Source organism: Miscanthus floridulus, chromosome 6 (assembly GCF_019320115.1).
Source record: "Miscanthus floridulus cultivar M001 chromosome 6, ASM1932011v1, whole genome shotgun sequence".
NCBI lineage: Eukaryota > Viridiplantae > Streptophyta > Magnoliopsida > Poales > Poaceae > Miscanthus > Miscanthus floridulus.
This window is the reverse complement of record NC_089585.1, coordinates 2280712-2290660: the sequence shown is the minus strand read 5'-3', so window position 1 is coordinate 2290660 and position 9949 is coordinate 2280712.

The window sequence follows — 9949 nt, the reverse complement described above, 5'->3', positions numbered from 1 at the left end:
GGTCCCTCTGGATGATCGGTGGGAGATAGTAGATAAAGAGTAAATAATAGTACGCATATTACTTACATCAGGGTTTGAGTAGAGTGTTTGCTCGAGATGGAGCGTAGATGTCGCATCATTGAAGTTGTGCGTCCCAGAGTCGATGGAGGGCGCCCCTCTGATGGGTGCCGAGATGAGTGCCTCCTCGTGGAGGTGTAGTACGCCGAGCCGGTCAGCGATGAAGTCTAGGCTTCCAAAGAGGAAGGCCTGGGATGGCTCGAAGATGGGTGGAACCCACATCCTAATAGGTGGGAGCATAGGAAACTCTAGTGAGCCGAAGCGAATCAAATCGCCAGAGCCCGCCACGGTGAGGGTGGTGGAAAAGTGGGTCATCCGATGACCAAAAAGTGTTGAACGTACAACGTCTTTCCCACGGACAGTGTCAACTGTCGGTGCAGAAAGTGACCAACAAGTAAATATTTGTAGTTTTGTTGTACGTTGTGATCAGAGGTGGCCTAGCACTCGATGACATAGGGTTTATACTGGTTCAGGCAACGTGCTCCACGTCCAGTTTGAGTCGATCGGTGACTTTACTCCTGAGCCCAGGTGCTCAAAGTTTGTAGTGGGGTTACAAACGAGAAGAAGAAAGATGGGGTGCACGAGAGGTCTGGTCGGCTCTGATCGGAAGGGTCAAGAGCGACATGAGCTCCTCTATGAGCTAAGTGTTCAAGCGTGTGCTTGAGGTCCGAACCTAGCAGTTCTATGGTTGTGAGCTAGCGAACTTGATCGATCTGGATTAACTTGTATGAACTTGAATCCACTTAGTCTCTTGAGAGAGAGCGCATCCTCTTTTATAGATGAAGAGGATGGCCTTACAAGTGAGAGGGAGAGAGTTCGTATGCTTCTAAGTCTTGTTGCCCATGTCGGCAGGTACAGAAGGATGGTAGGTGCCCACAACACTATTGGATGTCGGTTGTATGTGAGAGGTTACATCGTCTTGTTTTGGGTATGACAGATGTCGGCACCTACATATATTATTGATGCCTAGAGGCATGTGAGGAGTTTCACCATGTTCACTTGGTATGGTAAATCCCGACGCCCACAACACTGTTGATGCCCAGAGACATGTGGGAGGCCTTATCGTATGGGAGTTAACGACGCCCACAATACTGTAGAGGAAAATATCAACGTCTATAATACAATTTGTGTCAGGGCTTTTGCAAAGTACCGTTCCTATAGGTGATAGGGTGTGGTCCCTGGTATCATGGTTTGACTTGAGCGCCCTGCTTTGCTTTCTCCGTTTGTTCCCTGGTCCCTTCCAGGCGGGCATCCCTGGTCGATTGGTCCTAGTTAGCTCTAGTTGCGCTAGTCAGAGATGAGTAGTGAGCAGGGTCTTTGCATACCCCGGTCGGAGGCGTGGGGTCAAAGTTGAAGGTAGTGCTTTGCTAGGCCTTCTAGTCGGAGAGACTGTCTAGAGGCACTAGAGACCGAAGTGAGCGCTCTGGTCAGAGAGGTGGGCCGGAGTCGACAAGAGGGCATTGTTTCTCCTTGGCCTAATTTTTTGGTCGGTGACTGGACCGCCCTTCTGGCCTGTTTTTTAGACACTTGGGCCGGCCCATGAGTTGCGCGCTGTCTACTTGGGCTAAGCCTTTGCGGAAAAGCCAGTCCATGAGGGACCCTGGGTTTATGAACCCAACAAGTGGTGTCATTCTTTAGCTCTTGTTGATAGCCTAAGGTGCCCTCTTTAGAGTAGTGAATTTGGTTTGGGGATTGGATCAACTGTGTAGTTGTTTCGAACGCTTTAAAATCCGTGCACAGCGTGTTCTTGGGCTATTTTTCCTGGCTGGATGAGATCACCATGCCGAGCGTGTTCTCGATGCGTGCAAGTGCGCGTGTGGCCACACACTGGCCGACCAGAGCTGCCCACACTCTGGCCACATCACTAGCCGCCTCGGGCTACTGCCGCGCGGAGCCGTGGCTGCCCGACTCACCACATCTTGCTGCCCCCGCCTGCTGTCGTTGCCGCACATTGATGCTACCATCCGTGCCATGCCACGACAACACCACTGCCGCTATCGTTACATCACTACGCTGCACCACTGGCCTACCTAGATGCTGCACGCATGAGGCCAAATCATCGTCGCCATGCCATTTATGGCACTGCGATGCACGGGCCACGCTGACCTCGAGCGCGTGTCGTCGGCTAGTATCGGTCATGGTCGCTCCAGTCATGTCAACTATGTCCCGCCAAGCAAGCACAGGCCGAGCCTTGACTATGTCCCCACTGTCTCCCGCCCTTCCCCTGTCCTCTTCTTTGCCGCCGTCACTGAGCCATGCCATCCCTCCTGCATGCGAGAAGACATCCCCCATTAATTCCACATGTTTGTGCCTGCTCTCTCACGTCCTCTCATTGCCCGCCCCACCCAGACTTGAACCATGTGAGGCCAAGCTCCAATTTGGAGCTTTGCCTTGCCACTGCTCCGTTAAGACCCATCACCGCCCTCACCGTGGCTAGCCCCCTCATCAATGTCTCGAGCCAAATTAGCTGCACCACTAGCCTCGCCTAGAACCCCTCCTCGTCATGCATACCTAAGCCGCACCTCTACCATTGCCTACTCACCGCTGGCATGGCCCTATCATTGTGGTTCACCATTGAGCTCGCCATGTCCACACGGTCAGGCTCGCTCGGGGCATCTCTGGCCGAACCATCACCTCTGCTAGGTTAGTGGTGAGTTTTTGTTGCTCACCCGCTATCCCTACTACCTTGTTAATACTATGGCTCATCGAAACGCCGTCGCCATTGTCACAGGGTGCCCGTCATTGCAGAGAGGCCCTTCTACTATGTCTCTGTTCATGCAGCCGCCACCCATCGCTTCGCGTCAAACCCTAGGTGAGTGTGGGTCTCGTGTGCCTAACGCAAGCGCTAGTGCCACCGCTCGATGCGCCGGCGCATGCGGGGATGGTCGAGGACCATATTGTTGTAAAGGAGGGAGATTGCGAGGGTGTTCTTGCAAAGTTGTTGTCTATAGGAATAGTGCGAACAACGTCATGCAAATACTAGGTAGCGTAGGGGCGTCTCTGCAAAAGCGCCAGCGCGTGGGCTGTCTCCCATCGTGGGCCGGCCTATGTGCGTAGGCCATGCCTGTGGGCCGCGTGGGCGCGCTACGCGTAAGTGGACCAAGTCCACATGATTGTGGGCCGCGCTGGTGAATTCGTTTTTCCTTTTCTTAAGGAAGTAGAAATAGCTTTAGGTTTTAATTTCTGAGCTGAACTTTGAAAATTAATATCAATTCGCATAGGTGTCCAAAAATTATGAAATAAATTTTGTTGAGTTCCTAAAAATATTGTCTATCTGATGGTATGACTAGATTATGCAGGTCTAAGTTGATGCTAAGGCTTATTAAATCATTTGAGAGTGTTTAACATTATTTAGGTTAATATTTATAGGAATTTTTATGGCAAATTGGTAATAGTTTTGTTCATGAAAATTTTACAGTAGGTTCATTGTATTATTATGTGCTCACTATAATTTTTGTGGCCCTAGAATAGGCTACTTAATATGGTAGCTAAATACCCAATAAGGCTAAAGGAATAATGGCATGATATTGGTTTATAAAAATTAAGCACTTGTAGGGTGAGCTTGGAATCTATTTGGTAGAGATAATGATTAGCTTAGTATCTTAGTCATTAGAGCTAGCTTAGTAGCTTAGCATGTGTATTCTTATTTTAAGAGTTGTTTTTGCCAAAATACTAAGTGTTGCATCATCGTTGTATGCATGTAGAGAACGAGTTGGTGGAGTTCGTGACCGCCGGAGTGCAGGAGTACGAGGAGGTGATCGAGGAATATGAGGAGAAGGTCCTTATGCATGAGGAGGTCCCAAAGCCATCACTGACTGACTTAGCTTGGTTACAGGTATATGGTACATGTATTGGTGGGTGTAATAGGCTGTGTCCCGCAGCCAACGGGACATAGCTTGGTTACACTGTTTTCCCTGTTTGTGTCGGTTAAGAACCGTCCATTGCTGTGGATTCTAGTCAGGTCATAGACTTATTATCCTGAGCATATACTTGCGTATGGGAGAGGGAAGGCTCATTGCTCTCTTATTGTGGGTTCTGGCTCTTTCTAGACTGACTGATTAGAGGTGGGGATGGTGGAGGTCTAAGCACCGCACTGAGTCTGAGACTCAGGAGTGGGGCCTTAGAGTCCAAATTTAAACGGGGACCTAGACCCCTTGATAGGAGAGTGGTGGGTTGGTCTTGTTTGTGCCTGGGGTATAGGCGGGGCGTGTGTTTCAGGGTACCCAACTGAGATACATTGGTTAGCGAATCGTCGTGTGATACGGTATGACTTGTCTATAATCTAGCACCATAGTAAGAACTTGAAGATGAAGTATAGTGAAATGTATCCGATTGCTCAACTCTTGCTTGAAAGTAGAACATGTGCTTACATAGAATGGTTATATAATGAACTAATCATGACTACTAATAAGAAACATACATAAAAATTCACTACTAGTAATGCTTTTCGCAAAAAGGAATCCCAGCAAACCATAAAGCTTAGCATATATCCTTTGGAGTTGGGAAATTATTCCCACTAGTCGGGTAAGTCTTGCGAGTACATTATGTACTTAGGGTTTATTTACCCCTATTGTAGGTACAACTTAAAGAATGGCTGTTGTGTGAAGGATTCTTTTGGTGGGCACAGACGGATCCTTGTATCTTATCGTTAGATGTTTATTTCAATTCCGCTGTTTAAATTCCGCACTCTGAACTTGGTATTGTAATAATGTATTTTTGAGAACTATTGTTGTATAAAATGGACTAAGTATTGTAAACTCGTACTCATTGTTGGATCCTGGATGAAAAACGTGGATTGTTTGAGTTCTCTCTTGGGGTGTGCTCCATGGAACCGTTCGATGTAGCTAGCTTTTGGGGTGCTTAGTGTCTGAGGGAAGACGAGCGCTTCTAGAAGCGTGCTATTTCAGACGGTTCTGTCACAGGTGGTATCAGAGCCAATATTGAGTTACGAGTTTCATAACTCTTTTCAAAACCTAAAATTTGACTAAGTTTTGTGAAAAATAGGATGCGATAAAATTACGTAAATAAATATTTGCCCTAGCAATATGGTCTATCTAGGATAGCGGCACTAGTTTATCTAATTAATTTTCTGCAGGTACACTAACTTACGCTGCGTAAGAATCAGTTTAGCAAGCGGAAAGAGAGTGTGTGATATGCCAATTTTTTTTTGCGAATGCCGCTATATTCCAGTGTTGACACTGTTTTTTGCACGTGTCAAAATGATCAGAGTGGGCTAATCGGCAGGAGGAAAGTTACTATATACGCTGACAGTCGATGAAAATCAGCTTGTAAAGATGGTTGCCGAATGAATGGTGGTGATCGATGGAAAGGTTGATTTAGACTCGGGCGTTGCCGATAAGGTTGGAGATGTTATTGTCGATGCCGATGAAGGAAGGCTTGAAAACTACTACCGATGAAACAGGAAGTATGCCGATGGAAAGGAGGTCGGTGAGAATTCCATCGTAATTGAGGCGGACAGGGAAATAGATAGGAGTTGATTTCCTTTTCTATATTTGTTAGAGTATGATTCATGTAAGAGTCATGTGTTTCTTTAGATATGAACTTGGTGTCCTAGTCGTATTTGGTTATGTCTCTTTAGATCAGGGTATAAATATAGATTGAGGGGCAATGTAAAAAAGATGAATCAATATCAAAACCAATTTTTACTCCTATTTACATCTACTTACTTTTCGGCGACTTCGTCAATTTGCATATTTTTTCCTTTTTTACGAGTTCTCATTGATTCGGCGAGTTGCATCGCTTCAGTGCGACTTTCGGCGATTCTCGAGTTCCGCGTGAGTACCTCTTGGCCAGTGACTTCCGGGCGTATCGCTGTTGTCAGGACCAAAGTGCTCGTATCTTCATCCTTGTCGATTAACAGGTCAAATCGACTGGCACGCTTTGGATATCGATTCGGGTATTAGCCCTTTGTGTTTGCAGATCTACTTTTGCATCAACACATCTTTTGGCACGCCCGGTGGGACAAATCAATCCAATCAATATGTTCAATCCCGAGATCGATTCAGGGAACATTATCGCGGTATCAGAAGAAGATCTTAAGGAAGAGCAGAGGCAGGCTATGGAAAAGGCTAGTAGAAGAATACAGGCAGCTTTGTCTGAAATCGTTTAGCCTGAACAAGAGTGGACAAGTCATCCAGAAGCAAGATTTGCCGTTGCCTCGGCAGGTTACCTTTGACTCCAATCCTGGTAAACTTCAAGAGATGGTTAATTCTACAGTAAATCATGCTTTGATTAATCATTCCAATTTGCTGTCCAATACTGTTCATAATGCTGTGGTTCGAACTCTCAAAGAAGGACAAGCGTCACCGCATTACGTTGGGCCTGCCTATCACCAACCAGAGCCGGCATCTGTCAATACTCCATCGGCTCCCTCGGTCGTTGTGGGTACAGAAGTTACTTCTCCTCCAGTATCGGCAGGCTTACCTAATATTCAATCTACACCGATACGATCAGATCCGGTACTACCAGGAGGATGAGTTCGGCTTAATACAGATCTATCGGCATCAGCTATGTCAGGCCTTGTGTCTCAGAATAGCCAGATTCCTGCTAATTGGTGGGGATATGGTATGCCTCCGGAGTCATCTACTTTCAATCCTAGGTTACCTCAAGTGTTTGATGCAGTAGGAAAAGCTCCTATACCATCGGCTGTTTCGCCGATGGCTCAAGTGCCTCAATATGCCACAGCAACTACTGTGCAACCAACTCTAGGAGGTTTCCAGATGCCTTTGGTTCAAACACCCAATTCAAGTCCATCGGCAAGCTTACTGCCGATGCAGCAGAAAGCCCCTGCTATGAGTCAAACTGGGGTTCAGTTCATGCCTCAAGCTGGTTATAATTATCCAACAATGTCAGCAAATTACCAGCCATCGGTAAGTTTTGTACCGATGAGTTCTAATAATGGTTGGTCAGGACAGTTACCTGTTCAACATACAGTTCAGCAAAATCAGCAGGTTGCAGGGATTCAACAAGGTCATATGCAAGCTGGTTTCCAGAATCAAGCATCGGTAGCTCAGCCGATGAATCCTTTCCAATAGGTTAATGGACCACAAGTAACGGCAAATATGCCGATTGCTGGAGATCGTGGGCCACAAAGATATGTGGAGGGATATCAGCAGGCACCTCCTGTAGAAATTCGGCTAGTTTGTCAGCAGGAGGCTGATGCTTTTTGGGCCGATAAGATAGCAGAAATTATGAAGGATCAGTTTGGGATAAAGCCCAAGGTCAATACTTATTCTTATCGGACTCCATACCCTCCTGCATATGATTTAATTCCTCTTCCCAAATCGGTACAAGGTACCAGATTTCACTAAATTCTCTGGGCAAGATGATACATCAACAATGGAACACGTCAATCGCTTCATTATTCAATGTGGAGAGGCAGCTAGCAGAGATGAATTAAGAGTTCGATTATTTTCATCATCTTTGTCTGGATCGGCATTTACATGGTTCATTTCATTACCACCAAATTCTATTATTACTTGGGTTGATCCTAGAAAAACAATTTCATAAGTATTTCTTTGCTGGAATCCATGAAAAGAAGCTTACCGATTTAGTAAAATTGAGACAGCGTAATGATGAATCGGTAGAAAGCTTTGTGCAAAGGCTACGAGATGTAAAAAATAAGTGCTACAGCCTGATGCTGGATGATCGGCAGCTTGCTGATCTGGCTTTCCAAGGGTTATTGCCACATCTTAAAGACAGATATGCTTCTTAGGAGTTTGAAAGCCTCAGTCATCTTGTGCAAAGGATCTCTGATCAAGATACTAGGGTTTTTGAACCTAAAAAGAATTGGAGTAAAAAAGTATCATTTGTTGAAGAAGTAGGAGATTCTGATTCTGATGAAGAACCAGTTATCGGCTTAGCTGAGTGGGTTAAGAATAAAAAGCCGATATCTTGTCCCTTTGGTCAAAAAGAGCCAGAAAAGTTTACCTTTGATATCACCAAGGCCGACAAGATATTTGATCTTCTGCTTCAAGAGGGCCAAATTAAGCTGTCACCTAATCATGTGATCCCATCGGCAGAAGAGTTGAAGAAGATCTTGTACTGCAAATGGCACAATGCAACTTCACACAGTACAAATGAGTGCAAGGTGTTCAGGCAACAGTTACAATCGGCTATTGAATCTGGGAGAATTAAGTTTGGTACTTCCAAGGCCTAGAAGCCGATGAAAATTGATCAACACCCTTTTCCAGCAAATATGTTGGAGGCCAAAGGGAAGACCAAGGTATTGACGTCAGAGGCTGCTGAGAAAAACGCATCAGTGGATCCCCAACATCGGATAACTACCTGATGATGCAAAAAGTAAGGGTTTGCTGGGAGAAAGCAGTAGTTCCAAAAATCCTCCTCGACCTGGCATTGTGATTACCCATCGAAGGCAGCAGGAGGGTTGGCGTCAGCGTAAGGACCGATATCGACAACAGCAAGAAGAGAGACGTCGGGAAGAATGGTATCGGCATAAAGATCATTGGAGGTGCCCGTTTTTCATCCATTGCTGGGAAGAAGGTATTAAATTGCCAACTGTTGAAAATTGCCCTGAGTGCAATGGTTATTATGGGGTCAATCGGTCAGAAAGGAGGTTTCAACCTGGCAATCAGGGTTTATTTATCAATGAGCCGATCAGAGGCAGAGTATCAGTGCATGATCGGCTGGGGGGTAGACTTAGTGTACATGAAAGGCTTGGTAAACGCGCTGGATATTTTCCAAGGAATCAAGAGGAGCTTGAGGAGATGGCAAACGCAAGAGTTCCCGATGAAGAAATATTCTACAGGGACCCTAATATACGCCATGTAGAATCGACTGGGACCTATTATCAGCCGGTTTGGAAAACCAAGTTTCCTCGATGGTGCCCGGAGGGTCTGACAAAGACACAGAAAAGGAGGATGCAACGTGAGCATCAGGAGGATTTATACCGAGAGGAAAATCCCTCCAATGAGAGGTCCGGTCATCAGCAGTGGCAGGTAAAACACAAAAATAAGGGTCCATCGGCAGATGTTAATATGGTATTCATGTTGCCGATGGAGTTTTTGGCACTATCTGATAATGAGGAAGAAGTTGTTCTCTCTGATCAAGTAGCTCAGTTGACACTAGATCCAATGATGGCTGTTTTTGAGAAACCTACCGATGACGAGAGACAGCATCTTAAGGCTTTGTTTGTGAAAGGCAGAGTTGATGGGCAGCCTGTATCTAAGATACTTATCGACGGAGGGGCTGCGATTAATATTATGCCTTATGTGATGTATCGGAAACTTGGTAAGGGAGATCAAGACTTGACCAAAACCGATATGATGCTGAAGGATTTTGAAGGCAATGTGTCACCGGCTAAAGGGGCAGTATGCGTTGAATTGACCATCGGCAGCAAAACCTTGCCGACGATGTTCTTTGTTATTAATGGCAAGGGTGCATATAATCTGCTTCTAGGGAGGGATTGGATTCATGCTAATTGTTGTGTTCCTTCTACAATGCATCAATGCCTCGTACAGTGGATTGGGGATAAGATTGAGTTTGTCCCTGGTGATTCTTCTTATATCATCGCATCGGCAGAATCAGATACTTATGAGCGAACTAAATGAATATCAGGAGAAGTTTGGGAAAAAGAGTTCCTTAGAGTTGCTGATTATGAAATTCCACCGATCCAAGCAGTCAGGTTCTGAAGAAGAGTTTTAATGGATAGGTTTGCCGATGATGGAAAATTAGGTCAAGGGTTCACATCGGCAGATGATTTAGTAGAAGTAGATATTGGTGATGGCGATAGGCCAAGACCTACTTTTATTAGTGCTAAGTTAGATTCCAAGTGTAAGCAGCAAGTAACTGATTTGTTAAAAGAGTATAAAGATTGTTTTGCTTGGGATTATACTGAGATGCCTGGATTAGA